This window comes from Macaca fascicularis, chromosome 11 (assembly GCF_037993035.2).
Source record: "Macaca fascicularis isolate 582-1 chromosome 11, T2T-MFA8v1.1".
NCBI lineage: Eukaryota > Metazoa > Chordata > Mammalia > Primates > Cercopithecidae > Macaca > Macaca fascicularis.
This window is the reverse complement of record NC_088385.1, coordinates 85,304,888-85,321,661: the sequence shown is the minus strand read 5'-3', so window position 1 is coordinate 85,321,661 and position 16,774 is coordinate 85,304,888. Positions and strand designations below refer to the sequence as shown.

The following is a 16,774-nucleotide window of genomic DNA, read 5'->3' as shown; positions in this document are numbered from 1 at the left end:
AAGCTTGGAGTCACAAAAAGAACGAGCAGTTAAAGGATTTCTTAGTAAGGCAAAATTTACTGCTGCAGAAGAGTGCTGCTCACAAGTCTGGTCATGATGAGAGCACACCGAACAAAGGAGGGAAGGGATTTTTATCCCTAATGCAGCTTGTCCCTCTGTCCTGCCTCCACTGGCTGGAGTTGAACTGCACAATCTAAGCTGAACTCCATTGGCTAACTTGAAAGGTGCAGGAAGGTGGTTACACTGGCGGGAAAGGCATTTTTGGTGGGAAGAGCTGTTGCAACAGTAGGAGTAATTTATACAGTGGGTAGCAGATGTCATCTCTGTAGATAAGAACCAGAGGGAAGGTTGTTTACTGAAACTAAGACAGGCACAAAGGATAAGGAAGTTTGTTTGGCCTTAGAAGTAGGGAACAAAGAACAAGGGTGCTGAACAAGCAAAACCTTTGAAGAGGAACTTCTTTTGTATCTGACATTGTCAATGAAGGAATGGGGGAGTCATGAATGGGAGGCAAGAGGTGGAGGTGAAGGTGGGAAGAGCTAGTAACAAAATTATCCACTACTTTTGGGATTAAATCACTTTTAAATTCTTAGAGTTTTAGAGGATGGCATGGCAGTGATTTGTCTTTGATAGGAGGAGGCTTGAGCACTAAGCTGAAGTTTCCTGAGTGTAAGATGACTTAGAAACCCAATAATTAGTTTTTACTCTGTCAATCTCTAGACCCATCACAGAAACAAATAAGTTTAAGTAGCCTGTCAACAGAAATAATAAAATACAGAAGACAACCTAGATTGATGACCTAAGAAAATCATAAATATGTGGATGAATCTAAACAAGTGATAACTGTATAATTTGGGGGCTAAAACCAAAATTGTTCTGGTACAATGAAAAGACTGGGAAACAGTAATACATAAACTGAAAAAGTTGTTGGGGGTCAAAAAAATTACTAAATTGCTCAGAAGCAGCTTAGGAATATTAATTTACTTTAGACAGTTAAATATGCATGTTAAATATTTATGGCTATTGATTAAAAATCAAGGTATAACTTACAAACCAGTATAACAACACATATATAAATATCTCAAGCATTTCAAATAAGGTACTCTAATATTAAAAAGGAAGAAGAAAAAGCAGTATATATATTGAAAGCTAGGTTTAGTAGTATTAAATGCAAGTATATTGATAAACACAGTAAATATTAAGTAAATTTATCAGTTAAAAATAGGTATTTTCATATTGGGTTAAAAATATTTTCACTATACTCTGTAAGAGACGTTTTAAACAAAGAATCAGAAATATTAAAAATTAAGATCTGTAACAATCAGATATAGCTATATATAGTCTACTATCAAACATAATAGACTTGAAAAAAATTACTGAAGATAAATGGAAACACAGCTAATTTAAAATTTTAAATCATACAGATTACACTTAATATCGATTTTAAATGACAAAAAAGTAAGAATTACAAGAAGCAGCTGACAACACTAATTCAAAATGAAGAAAGTTTCTGCACATGGACATGGATTTTAAAACATTCCTCTCAGTAGTTGATAGGTCTGTGGAAACAATGAATAGGATAAAAGCATATATTCATATATCATAAACATGTATAGAAGAACATTCAAACATTGGAAAAGAGATGTTTCTCAGGAACCAATGGAATATTGATAATAAATAATTTATAAGTCATTATAATTTATAAGACATGTCATTATAGAAATATAAAGATATGTATTTAAAGTATTCAAATTCAACAGATGCCAACTTTTGGAGTTAATGGGTGGGAATCAGGAGAGGACTAGAGAATTCACCTCAACTGTAATGCTTTGTTTCTAAGATCTGGTGCTTACACAGGTATCCATTAAAATCTTCTTTATGGTTATCATGATAATAAGTGGGCCAGGTGCAGTGGCTTATGCCTGTAATCCCAGTACTTGTGGAGGCCAAGGTGGGCAGATCACCTGAGGTCAGAAGTTTGAGACCAGACTGACCAACATGGAGCAACCCCGTGTCTACTTAAAATACAAAAAAAATTAGCCGTGTGTGGTGGTGCATGCCTGTAATCCCAGCTACATAGGAAGCTAAGGTAGGAGGTTGCTTGAACCCGGGAGGCAGAGGCTGGAGTAAGCCGAGATTGCACCATTGCACTCCAGCCTGGGCAACAAGAGCGAAACTCCATCTCAGAAAAAAAAGAAAAAAAACAAATTATCTGGGTGTGTCGTCTTATGAGAAAGTACAATTCATAACAACATACCCTATCTGTAAAAAAGTTAAAAAGTATCTTGTTTCTCCCTCCCAGATATAAATGGAAAACAGGAAAAATAATTTTATGCTTGAGTATGTGAAGAAATGGTAAAAAGTGAACCAAAACCATGTGAAAGCAAAATTGGAAACAAGCAACCATTGCACAGGATTAGGTCCTACTTGAATGCAGCAGCAGAAACCTTCCATTATATTTTTTTCCACAACTTGTATTTTGCCATGTGTTAATGAAAATTCTGGGTAAGACAAGTTCTTAGTGAAAGACCTTTAGGGAACATTACACATCATATCTCCTCCTGGAGAATCATATGGCATATTATTACATGAAATGGCTCTCAGAAACTAGCTGTAAAATAAGCCTGTTTGGTTTTGTTTAAGTTCAATTAAGTTCCAGTTTCTAAAACTTGTTTGATTATAGAATCCTGGTTTTTTGATTATAGAATCCTGGTTTTAAGGAATGCCTACTAGCAAACTTTCAGAATATTAATAATCTATTGAACATAATTTGGGAAACTCTGCCCTAAACCTTTATCTCCTAGAGTCATAACTAAATGGGAAATGATTTACTTTAGTAATTTATACTTAATTTATATCAAAAGTAAATGTTACTTATTCAAGTCAAATACTCCAAATTTTTTTCTTCTTGACCCTGTCTATTGTCATTTCTGTAGTTGAAACTAAGGATTTCTTAACCATGAGATCTTTGTTCATAACTATTTACCAAACAGCAGATATTTATTTCAATTTTATTTTTCATTGATTGCAAAAGCAAAACATAGAAATCTAATAAAATATGAAAACAAAAAGGAAGAAAATAAACCTATATGAAATTATGCTATCCAGATATAACCACTGTTGTAGTCACACAGGGAAGATGGGCCTCATCACATATATTTTTCTAATGTACTTCTCCAAAGAGCTTTGCCCAACTGAAGCATCTCTCTCTCTTTCTCAACCTAATTTCTGTGTTTTTCTAAAAATAATTTATAATCTTCTCGGAAAAGCCAGCAAACACTTACCATCTTAATCAATTTAAGCAGACTATTTAAAGCTCATCATGTGGTTCATTCAGGATCTATGTCAAAGGCTGAGTTCCAGGGAGACATCTGCAGTCAGTTAGGGTTAAATTTTTCCCTTACTAAAAGAGCAATTGGGGAGAACCATTTATCAGTACTGCAGTTCTTTTACTGACATAACTTTCATTGTTGTGTAACCTTTATTTCATTCATACATTTATGCAATCATTTATTTATCTACTTAACTAGAAATCCTATCCATTTAACAAGAAAATAAACATGTATACATCATTTGCCTGTGTCCTTTATTTTCCTTTTTGTTGGAAAAACAATGCATATGCTATTTTGTTATAAAGGTATATGCTCTCTCTTCAAACTAAACTGGATTATACAGGCATGGGTGTAGCATGGGAAATGTGTAGGGGAAAAAAGAGAGGAGATCACTATCTCAAATTTGTCTTGAGTCTCAAGTAAAGGAACAAAGCCATAAAAGTCAAACACGATTTCATTAATACTGGCAGCTTTCCAGAAGGAGCAAGCCACATTTCCGGCTGATCAGAAAGAGGCAGATTTGGCAGCCCAGGGAGAAGCTGCCAAGAAGTGACTCCTGACTCCCACACTCCAAGATTTTGACGGAAGCAGCAGGGAAGGGTGTCCGTGGGAAAGCTGTGCCAAAGGGAAAAAGGGATGTCACAACAACCTGCTTATTATGTTCCTGACTTTTAAAAAATTATTATAAATTTTAGAGACAGAGTCTTGCTCTGCCACCCAAGCTGGAGCACAGTAGCACAATCATATTAATAACTCACTGCAGCCTCTAGCTCCCGTGTAGCTGGGACTACATACACATACCATAGCCACCAGCTATTTTTTTTTTCTTTTTTGTAAAGACAGAGGGTCTAGTTTTGTTGCCTAGGCATATCTCAAACTTCTGGCCTCTAGCAATCCTTCTGCCTCAGCCTCCCAAAGCACTGGGATTACTGGCATCAGTCACCACAGCCAACCACACCTGACTTTAATTTATGTATTTGCACCCATATGGCTGATACCAAAAAAACAAGCCTAAACATCCTTTGCTATCCCCTACCCCCAAAGAAAGAATTAGTCCAGTGGAGTATTGTTTCACATAACACGTAGAGAATATAGCTAAAATTTATTCTAAATAGTACAATTCAGGAGAAAAGAATTCTGGGTTAAAACTGTCTTAATCTGCAGTTTAAAGGTTTTCCTACTACTTAAATACATAATACAAATCAATAATTCTTGCTTTAGAAAGTACTGTGCCAGCAACCTTGTTAGATAAACACTATTTTCAATTATTTTTTTTAAAGAAGGCATTGATTTTAAATGAGTAGAACTGTAAGTATAAATAGAAATGTGTGGTATGTACAGTATCTATTTCCCTGTGAAACTGCTTTCAGTTTAAGTTCATTTCACAGGCCCCTTAATTTTCACTTGTGACCTTTGTAAGTCATCATTCACATAATCTACTACCATTCCTAACAGTACAACTTATTACCTAAATTTAGGTCTGTTAACTTCTCCAAATTCCTAGTTATGAAAAATTGAAACAATTTGGAGAGAATAGCCATACTCTGAGCCCCAGCCAGAGGTATCTCAATCAAACATGAACACCATTTTAATATTTGTTTCAAAGGTAGGAAATTACAGGTGTGAGTGTGCATTTGCCAACATTTCTGCATTGTGTTCAGGCAACTTCAGAAATGTTTTAAAGAAGGCAAAAACCAGATAAACATAAATGAAAATTGAAGGAAAAAAATCTAAGTGCAGACTTAATAAACATGCCATTTGAAGTCTTCGGGAAAAAGAAATTGATCTATTTTTAGTAGCTAGGCATTATTTCTTAGCCATTTGCAGATCTAATGAGCTTAAAAGTTAATCCTCCAGTTTCTTCAAAATGTTAGCACATTTAACCTAATTCACAAAATGTTCTCAGGTCTAAAACTGTCAACAGATTATTAGAGACTCAGTGACTTTTCTTCTTGCTACTCTGATAGCATTCCTGTAACTTCCAGTGTCTTTAATCACACACAGTTTCCAGTTCATAAATACAATACAATGCATATCCTATTGTGTTATAAAGGACACAGGCAAATGACAGAGATGCATAGGGTAAGATGTGGTAGGGAGAGTGCATGGAGCTTCCATACCCTCTCTGGGCATGCCACCCTCACAGTACCTCTATGTGTTCAACAGCTTGGGAGCTCTCTTAACCCTGTTGTTTAAGCTTTTTTTATGGCAGTTTCATTAAGTCACTGTTTTCCTGAGTTCTGTGAACCATTCTAGCAAATTATCAAACCCAAAGAGAGGATTGTGAGAACCCCTGTTTAATAGCTTGTCAGTACGGGAGGCTCCGGACTTGTGACTAGTGAGAGAAATGAGTGTAGTTTTATGTGGGGTCTGTGCTAATAACTCCAGGTAGTTAGTGTAAGAAGTGAGTTAAATTGCAGGCCACTACAGGTGTCAGCTGAGAATTGGTTGGTGTGGGAATCCCTACCCATATTTGGTATCGGAAAAGTTGTGAGAGTGAGTAATAAAGAAACAATTTTTCTTACTATATAGAGTAACCAAAATATGAGCAAAATCCTTAGAGAATCAAGAGAACAGATAATTCCTCCTTGGAGAGTTAGAGGAAATATTATTGGAAAAGGTATATTTGAGCTGGTCAAAAAATGAGTGGCAATTTACCACGTACACAAAGGCAAAATATGAAAGGATGGGCAAATGGTGAGACGTTCAGCCTGTCTGGCAGTGAACCCTTATGGCTGTGCAACAGAGTGACTGATGACACTGAAGAGAGTAATCAAATGCTCATTGTGAAGCGACTTGAACATTGTGATATGGAGTCTGCACTTTTGACTAAAGATGGATCAGTTAGTATCCATTGGTCACAAGCTACAGAAATCTCAAGTAAAATTGTTTCATGAGGGTAACTTCATGAAACAGTTACTGAGTTCACACTGGGTTCCCAGGACTCATTGTATCTGACATCTCTGCTATCCTTCATGATGGTTTTAGCTCAGGCTCCACCTGGTGGCAAGAAAGCTGCCGGAGACCTCTAGCTATATTCAAGTTCTAATCCAAAAGGAAAGTGTCCATTTTCCGTAGCTCTTTCAAGTGGATAGACAGCTACCAGCTGCTCCAGGGCCACATCCTCCCAAGTTCTACTCTGTGCAGGATGAGAGTGCCTCTTCTCTGTAACTATACTACACAACCCAAGGTTCAGTCTGATTGCACCAATTTCAGTGACAGTCTCATCCCTGAACAAATTGCTGCGCTGAGCGATGGGAGTGGGGAGCAGGGAGACTTTGATTGGCCAGGACTGGCTAAATATCCACTGGAAAAAAAATCATTGTAGCTAGGGGAATTTGGTGCCCTTGTTAAAAAGGCCAAAAAAATGGGAAATGTAATGCTGAGTGTCAGAAACAAACAGAATATATTTGCAAAAGAAGTAATTCTGATAGCAGAGTGAGAACATAAGACCTTGGATTAAACCGATGAAGTTCAAGAGGAGAAAGAAAATATAAAATCATTTACTTAGTAAAATATATTGGTCCTCAGAATAATCACATGTGGAAGGGGAGGGAGATAGGTTGATACTATTTATAGGCCACAACTGGAACTGATGTTAGAGATATTTTCAGGATATAACTCACACTTTCTCCAAATAGTCCCTGTGCTCATCAGACTCTAATGAGTAGATTCTAAATCTCTGAAATAATTAAAACTACCAAAATATTGATAAACTTGCAGTAATACACCTGCAAATAAACTCATGGGCATACATTTTCTTAGATTCTAATCTATGTGCTGTTAATTAATACTATGTTAATTAAAATTGTGTTTGTGATACTGTTATTGCCATTATAGCTGATTTTTCAGGTGAAATATTTTTAAAAGGGTATCTCTATGAGCTCTTGCAAAGAAAAATGACTCTAAATCTAGTGTTCTGTTATTTGATTTTAACTATTAAAAAATCTTTAATTACAAATTAAATTTCAACAAAGAAAATTTTAATCAAAATGGTTTTGTTAAAACTAATTCCAAAAAAATGTCTGCTTATCTACTTTTAAGAATATGAAACATAAAATGTAAATTTTAGGGCCAATTTATCAAAAGATTCATCAGAAATGGGACTTTAGTCTTGCCTGCTCCATTAGGCTTTCAACTTGTTGCTCATTATTAAAGAAGATAGAATGTTTTATACACAATATGCAAGCAATTTAAATTACCTAAATGAGTCCCTTTAAGTAGCTGTCATCTCTGTCTCTGAACATTCCCCATCAGAGTAATTCCAGATCCCATTTAACTATGCTATTCAGCATTTTGCTGACACACTACTTTCATGATTATCTACACATTTAAAACTTATTAATTCTAGACTTCAAAGGGGATAGACAACAAAAGTCAGCTTTGTAGATATTGGTTACATAAAATAAATTTGTGAGAAAGTTCTGTGATTAAAATGTATTTGATAACTATTGGAGGGCAACTACAAGGAAGCCAGTTTTGTTTTTTTTTTTTTTTGAGACGGAGTCTCGCTCTGTCGCCCAGGCTGGAGTGCAGTGGCCGGATCTCCCCTCACTGCAAGCTCCGCCTCCCGGGTTCACGCCATTCTCCTGCCTCAGCCTCCCGAGTAGCTGGGACTACAGGCGCCCGCCACCTCGCCCGGCTAGTTTTTTGTATTTTTTTAGTAGAGACGGGGTTTCACCGTGTCAGCCAGGATGGTCTCGATCTCCCGACCTTGTGATCCGCCCGTCTCGGCCTCCCAAAGTGCTGGGATTACAGGCTTGAGCCACCGCGCCCGGCCGGAAGCCAGTTTTAATCATGCTTTTTAGATTCAGTAACTTAAAGGCTGACATAAGAGGGTGCACCAGATGGGATACAAGATGGCTCCACAGAACTAAACAATGCCTATATGTTGTGGGGAGCTCTAACTAGGAACAATCACTGGCCCACTAAGAAGAGACTCGCCTAGGAGGTGAACTTGATAGAGACCACTGTCTACTTATACAGAGTTCTTGGCCCTCTATTAAGAAGTTTCTTCTCTGCCATTGGTGAAGGGAGAAATAATTGAATGCTCAGAGAGAGAAGTTAAGGGCTGCTTTTGGCTTGATGACATACATGCCCAGTAGTTTCATATCTCAGCTAAAATAATTACAAATGTTATAACCTTGGACTTTCAGTCTGTGTGCCTCATTTCCCTCATTTGTTAAATGTGGTCACCAATGCCTGCCTCCCAGGGTGAAACTCAAAATATTTATCAATTAGCAAGGCACAGGCACATACCAATCAGAAAAGAAGTGTGACCAATTAGAACGGTCTTTTTTTTTTTTTTTTTTTTTTTTTTTTTTTTTTTTTTTTGAGACGGAGTCTCGTTCTGCCGCCCAGGCTGGAGTGCAGTGGCCGGATCTCAGCTCACTGCAAGCTCCGCCTCCCGGGTTTATGCCATTCTCCTGCCTCAGCCTCCCGAGTAGCTGGGACTACAGTCGCCCGCCACCTCGCCCGGCCAGTTTTTTGCTGTATTTTTCAGTAGAGACGGGGTTTCACCGTGTTAGCCAGGATGGTCTCGATCTCCTGACCTCGTGATCCGCCCGTCTCGGCCTCCCAAAGTGCTGGGATTACAGGCTTGAGCCACCGCGCCTGGCCTAGAACAGTCTTAGATGGTGATTACCAGCTTAATGTCTGCCTTACTTTCCTTTGTTGATACAGCAATTAAATGAGATAGCTGTGAAAGCTATAATCACACATTATCAATAGAGACTCAAAATATTTACCTTATGGTTCTACTTCTTCCTCTTTCTTATCCTTCTTCAATGCACAAGACTAAGATTCCAAGCACCTTCTCCCATTCTTAATGGCAACATTTTTATCCAAGCACATTCTCTTACTTGCAATGCCAACGTTTTCAAAAAGTCCTAAACTTGGATGAGGTTTGAAATGTGTCTGTTCAACTCTAGGGACTACAGAGAAAAAAATTGTTGCCTGCGACAGAGAAATTCAAAAGTTTATCATCGGCTCTTATAATCTCTCTCTATATGTGTTCTTTTTAAATTCCCACGAATTATCACCTCAGTACTAACGATTCCCAAATCTACATTTTCAGCCCAAACCTCTCAAACTATGCCTTTAACAGCTCTGTTTACATCATTCATTCATTTATTTAACAAATAGATACTTAGAAACTTCTAGATGTCATGTCATTGCTGGGCATTGGTTATTGGGTAATGAACAAAACAATATACCCCAACCAGAACATGCCCCCAAAACCTCTTATCTTTCACAGGAATCAATTCATTTTCCTGTCTTTCCTTAACTCAGTGAATGGTAGCACCAACCAACCAAGCATGAGTTTCAACTGATATATCCAATTCCTCCCATTTACTATCCAATACTCCATATAAAATCCACTTCAATCACGAAAGTGTGTTCTTCAGAACAGAATATTATGTAATGAGTACTTATTAAGACCATCTTACTCAATAAGAGAACATTTGTATCTTTATACCCCTTTTAATTTTTATTAATAACTTTTTGCCATTTTAGAATACTGTGCTTTATATTCAAAGGTAAAAATAAAAGCACATTTACCCAGCACACAGGAAAACTTTTCCTCTCTCACCTCTTTTTCAGCATCCTGAAGTGTTATTGCTCTGGCCTCTGTGAACTCCATGGTACCTTTAATGATCATTTTGATATTGATTCTTCCTTAAGATGTATTCCACAGCAATTATGACCTCTGACTTCCCATTTTTCCATTGAAATGTGTATGATTCACTCCTGCTAAGAAGCAACCCACATGTTTTGTCTTTTGAAGCTGAAGTCTCAGCCTAAATTTTTTTTTGCTATCAGCAAGAGGCAAGGTTCAGCAAGTGAACACTATTCTTTTGGTGGTGTTATATTCTATTAGAGTTTGCACAACATCTGAAATTGTGGGCTGAAACAGTGGGTCAAATACATAGTAGCCAGTGCTGGGCTTTGAAAAGGCTTTTTTTTTTTTTTTTTTTTTTTTTTTTTTTCACTTTACTAAAAAATTCTGCAAGGCCCACACTGTTCTATTGCAGCTATATTCTTTCTCTGAATAACTTACATTCAAACTTTTGCTTATAACTAGGAGAATTTCACATATCAAAGTTCACGCAGGTCCAAAGTAGTACCTAAATATTTAAGTGCTACGATTGTCATTAGAAGGCAAGGAACAATATAAAAACTAACATTTGTCCCCTGACAGCAGCTGCATTTTTTAAACCTATTATCACCTTACAACTTTTGTATTTTTCAGAGCTTTGAATCAATACATAATCCTAACAGGATTTACTCATTCATTTAACAGAATATTTACCAAGAATATCCTGTGAGGCTATGAACCAAGCCCTCTTTCACGTAAGAGGATAGAGAAATGGAGAGGTCAAGCTCATGGTGCTTCACTTCTTTTATGTAAGGGGAATATAGAAATGAGCTCAAGCTTATGGTGCCAATTTAATATTTACTTAAAGAATAAAAAGGAATATGCATAAAGAGCTTATTACATTTGTTTCTAGAAAGATTATCCTTCATAGTCCTCAAAATGCACTTTCAGTTTTCTTCTTGTCGTTGGTCTGAGTTTAATAGTAAAATATTGGGAAGGGATCCATATGTGAATTTCTTTCACAAGGAAGGACAATACCAAAGAAAGGTAAAGTCAGGCTACCTCATGAAACCCAAGTGAATTTTGTCATAGTCTTCTCTTACTTCATTCAATGAATATCACATTAGTACTGAAAATATATCAAATACTGTACTACAAATTAGGGTTGTAACTGTAGTTAAAGCAAAGTCCCTGTCCTTAAAGAACTTAAGCAAGTAGTACAATAAATATCCAATTATAAAATGGGAAGAGTTCTATAAAGAGATAAAAGACCTAATTTGGAGCCACATAATCCATGCTATGCCCTTTATATTTGTTTGTTTGTTGTCTAAACCCATAATTAATCTATTCTTGAAAGCATAGAGCTATTAAGAAGTTGAAAAGTGCCAACTTCAGTCAGGGGAAATTTATAGGGAAATCCAGGAGTATCTTTGTTCCATGTACCCATGCATAGATTTATACCCCTCACCCCCGACGATATTCCCATGAGAATGGATGAGAATTTCCAAAACTTTTGAGGTGTTCGTACTTTTTGGTTGTCAATTTATTCCCAGCTGGAGGAGCATAATTGCCACTTTCTTTGATTGTTGATGCAGTAATTAGGTGTCATGATAGAAGGTTTTAGAATAACAAATCCACCATGTTACAGTCTTTAACCTCCCTACATCACAATGTTCCTATTCTGTAATAGGGGACTACTTAACTTCCCCTGTAGGATTACGATGGAGATTATAATTTTAGTACTGAATCCAGTCTTGTATCTAAGAGATTCATAATACATTATCTTTCTGTTGGATGTTTGTGTGCGTTCTTTTCTTGTAAAATTCTCTAATTGGTCTCCTTTTGCCCATAGTTTCATCTCCAATTCAAATCATGTACAATGGACTAGATGACATCTCTGTTGGGTTACGTCCCACCATCTCACCGAACTCTCTGCTTCTACTTTTAAGTCTATACCAAGCAACCAAATCTATCCTTCTTTAATTCATTCAAAGCACTTCAATGGTTTCCCATTGCAATTAGAATAAAAATCAAAGTTCCACCCCCAATTTATGAGCCCCTCTCAGATCAGATTCCTCTGGATTTACCTTCATGATTTTTATCGCCTACAAATCTCACCTTCACTCACCCCATTTCAACCACTTGGTCCACTTTGCAGTTTCTGAACTGTACTTACTGTTCCCTCTGATTAAAATGTTCCTCCTAAAATATCTACTTGGCTCATCTCAATTCCTTCAGTTCTAAAACTGTACCTCATAATTCTGTCATTTTGCTCAGATAATCCTTTAATTATCCCATTCAAAGCTCTTTGTTAACTCCTTTGACATCAGGATACAGGTAAACATTTTAGCAATACACACGAGAGATTCCCCAGTCAGGCATCGGCATCACTGTAGACTCACCAGCTACCCCACTATAACTTTTGCTGCAACTTGTTCTCTTCTTCCTGTGATGATTTTCCCGTGAAGACTCTTAGAGAGTCTTCTGGGTTATAATTACAGTGCCTAAATTCAAAACCACATCATGTCTGTTGGACACAGACATTACATCTATTTTACATCCACTGTTAGACACTTTGATCTGAAAAACAAAAACAAAATGTCCCTGTTCTGATCATGCATATGGCTTACTACATCTACTGTTGTTCTCCATCACAGCATTTCAAGCCGTGTTCCACTGCCTGATGTTTTGCTCCGGGATTTTTTAAGGACATTTAAAAATAACAATTTTGCTCCCCTTCTTACTCATTAATAACTTTTTGGGTGTTTTGCTCTCATTAGCCCTTTGCCCATATCGAGCTCAGTGGAGGTGAAAGACAGAAAGTGCTTCCCTCTCTGCTAGCAGACATTGTCATCCAAGATTCTACCATCACTCTTCCAAGTTTGCCACTTGATGACTCATGGGTAACTCTGAGGTAACTCATCCAGAAACCTCTTTGAAGTCTCTGACAGTGAATTGAAAAGTACAGATAAACTGATAAAAATCATTATGGATGAATATATTTCTGTATTTTAAGTGTATTCTTTCCACTCAAGGCCATGATAATGATTAGATTTCACTTAGCTACATTTATGACTCCTATTTACTTCATCCATTTGGTTGCCTGCAAAATATTTATTTATCGTCTGTTTCTTTTCACATTGCTTATTCCTGGGAATGAAAATAAATAAATAAAGCTTACTGACTGGCACAGAGCAGACACTCAGTTGTATTTTTAAATGAATAAATAATTGACGACTGGGAAACACATTATCTATAAGCACATTATAGTTAGTAGGAAAGATAGAAAGGCAAACACAATATAGGAACATTACATAAAGCACAGAGCTTTTTTTTTCTTTCAGGGTCCTTCCCTCAACTTGCCAGGGGGTTTATTTGTTATTTAATGTTGTTCTAAGCAAAAAAAATTTTTTAAATTATGAGTTATATCACTCATCTTTATGGCAATACCGGTTTTAAATGTACATGTAAGAGCATTTAACTCATGTAGGGGGTCCCTGAATTACAAAATTTGTATTTCTTAAATCATATGTGCATATACCTTCTGTACTCTTATCAGAAGAATGGAAAGGTTGCAAAAACCTAACTCGTCTGTTTTTATTTTACTTCTTGATACACACACATTCTACCAACACTGTATTCAGGCTAAATGAAAAGATAGAAAGAAAAAGGAATTATGGGGCCCTATATTTCCCTTTTCTTCTGCATCATAATTTTTAGCCAATGTGGTTAGCTAATATAGGAAAGTATTTATTTGCCCTGTAGACAAATAGAGTTGCAAGCAAAGTTGGACATACATATTTATCCTCCCTGCTCATGACCTTTGTTCTTTTGAACTTCATTATTAAAACATATGTTCAAAGATAAAACTATTAAGTACTTCCAGATCACTATAGCACAGCATTCAATCAAGCACAAGGCTCTCATATATGTGAGATCTGTGCAACTGCACAGGTTGCATGCACATAAAATGTGTCTTGGTTCTAAGGCACAGAAGTGTGAACCAGAGGTGTGTTCAGGGAACTTCGCATGGCCTAGTTCTGAGGAAGCCTCAAGTCTAAAGGGAATATAACTGAAGGTGTGGCCAAAGAGGTAGACAGGGGCAGGTATCTGTTCCATCAGTTTACTAGTTGTGAGACTTTGGGAAAGTTATTTACATTTCTGAGCCTCAGTTTCCTCATCCATAAGGATGGAAAATAAGAGTAATTCCCTCAAGAGGTTGTTGTTAGACTTTTAATAAGCATACCACACATATTAGCTATTATTAGATAATTTCTGGAATCATTGATTCAAGCATTTACTGACCACACAACGCACTGAAAAGCTAGTAGAGATTGTAAGAGCAGGGCTTATGAAAAAACCTGAACATGGCTAAAGAGGACTGTCGAAACAACTTTAATTGTGGTGAGAGAGCATGGAAATGACACCCATCATAGCGAAAGATGCTACTGTAAATGGACCAGCTGGCCAGCTAAATGTTTCATTCATCAAGAAAAGAATCAGGGCATTAGCCAGCAACATGGACAAAAGCAGAACATTCAGATAGATTACACTAAATTTGTGAAAACTTAATTCTTTAAGATGGTTTTTTTTAAAAAAGCAGACCACACTCTTAAGGGTGGGAATATATCGCTCTTTAGCAAAATTGCTTTTGAAAGAAGATATACAACAAATATCTTAAAAATCAGACACTGACCAGAATCTTGGTAACATACTTCAATAAACATTGCAGTGAGGTTTTAGTTATGATAGATGTAAGCCCATCTTCTTATAAATGTTAATGGCCCATATGTACAAATTGGTCCATTTGCCAATAAGCACATTTATTCTTTGTAAGTTGGCCAATTCTGTCTATTCAAAAATTCAAGAAAACACTTAGAATGATTTACAAGCATAAAAATTATTACCATTCTTACTGCAGACAATTGGTATAAGGCATTTTCACTGTAATGGGAAGTAACTGTCACCTGCAAGAGACTTTTGCTTTTGTTGCACTACATTTCATTTTCTACACAATGGCAGATTTTTAAAATTATAAATCAGATATCACTTTACTGCATGAAACACTTCAATAGATTCCCAAAGCAATGAGAATAACATCAAAACTACCTAATATACCATTAAAGATTAATATTATCTTCCACTTCAGTTTATAACCATCTTTCAGTAAATGTATTTCTCTAATCAGGTCCTCTTCCTGTTTATGGAAAATACTATAAAGCACCTTCCCTTCAATCTAATATTATCTTGGCTCAATTTTCTGGCCCCAAGTTTGCTCATAGCTGAGTTGTTAAATCCATTGAAGTCTCAGATGAAATATCATCTCAACAAAGGCTTCTCTGGCTCTCTTATCAAAGATGTTCTGCTTCTAGCTCATCTCTATCCCGTTTCCATGGTGGTTATTATTATTTATTAATTCTCAGAGCACCTTTTATTCTTTCTTAGTATTTTGATAATATTATTGGTCTTATCCTAGAACATACTCAATAAATTTTTATATTCACTACTGTATCTCCATCATCCAGAATCATCACTGGCACCTATTAGGCATTTATCACAGTAAATATTTGAATGAATAAATGACTGAATGAAGAAACTGCCTCTGCAATTTCGTTTATAGCTTTTGTATTCTTTCCATTATAGTTTATGCTGTTTTTCAGAATATAAACAATTACCCATCTGATGTTCTGATTGATTTCTGTCAAGGAGAGTTAACATTTGATCTGGTTTCAGGAAGGTTTTGGTGTTGTATCCTATTTGGGCAGGAAAATATAGCTTATTCTATAAAATCTACACCAAGAAAAACAATCTAATTATTGCAGATAAATTGAAACTAATATTAAAGCTCCAAATACTGCCTTAACTATGGAATATTAGAAACTACAGCTGTAAACAAATCAGTCTAGTGGGCAGAAATCATTCATTCATACTCCAGTCCTACAAGGTCCTGTTCAATTAACTCTGAAGTATCTCCCGAGTCCTCCATTCTTCTCAGGTAAAATTAATCACTCTTGAATCTAAGTTTCTACATATACTTTATACTTACTTTTGTTACAGTTTAGAATTATATTTAATTGTTTAGGTATCTGTCTCCTACTAGAGACTGATAAATCCTTTGGGATTAGGATCACATTTACTTATAGTCTAGCCATAATGCCTGTTACACATAGTATAAATCAAATATTTTAATAAATTTGATGTTTCTAAAACTTAAAATCCACTTAAGACAGAGTGTAAAAGTGTGTTGATAAAATTCACTAGCCTTGGCATATATCAGTTTGTAGCTTTAAAACAAGGGTCAGCAAACCACGGTGTGTTGTCTAAATTTTGGGTTTTATAGAGTCCACAAGCTAAGAATGGTTTGTGCATTTTTGAATAATTTTTTAAAAATGAGTATTTCATGATATATGAGAATTACATGAAACAAAAAATCAAGTGAACATCAAATGTTCTATTGAAAGTGATGAGTTTCAGGATGTACTATCCCAAACTATGGCACTGTGACATTTGAGAAAATAGCAGAAGCAGAAAGATTACTCTCACTTTCAAGGGAAGAAGGGGACCTCTGAAGCAGTTCACAAAATCTAGGAAGGATTTTCTGACCTTCACTTGAAACAGATAGTAAGACCCTTAGAGGTACCTGTTCTACATCTGTAGGAAAGGAGCATCCTCATCTCTGAAGATGTAGGGAAACAGAATAATCGAAACAAACGGGGCTTCTTAAGAATCCCCGTTCATTACCATTAAATCATATCCCTTTTATCCAAACCTATTGCTGTATTGCCTCATTATACCGTCTTTCTTTTTGGAATCCAGGAAAAGCCGACCAGCATTAACATCAACA

The 16,774-nt window shown here is 36.3% G+C and overlaps 1 long non-coding RNA gene across 1 annotated transcript; it reads right to left on the bottom strand.

Annotated features, from left to right (window-relative positions):
• Positions 1–3,840: 3,840 nt before the first annotated feature.
• On the bottom strand, positions 3,841–9,283 carry LOC135966105 (uncharacterized). The gene is made up of 2 exons (XR_010579209.1): positions 9,080–9,283; positions 3,841–3,947 (listed from the first exon to the last, which is right to left on the bottom strand). It is a non-coding gene; the product is annotated as an uncharacterized lncRNA (long non-coding RNA).
• Positions 9,284–16,774: the final 7,491 nt, after the last annotated feature.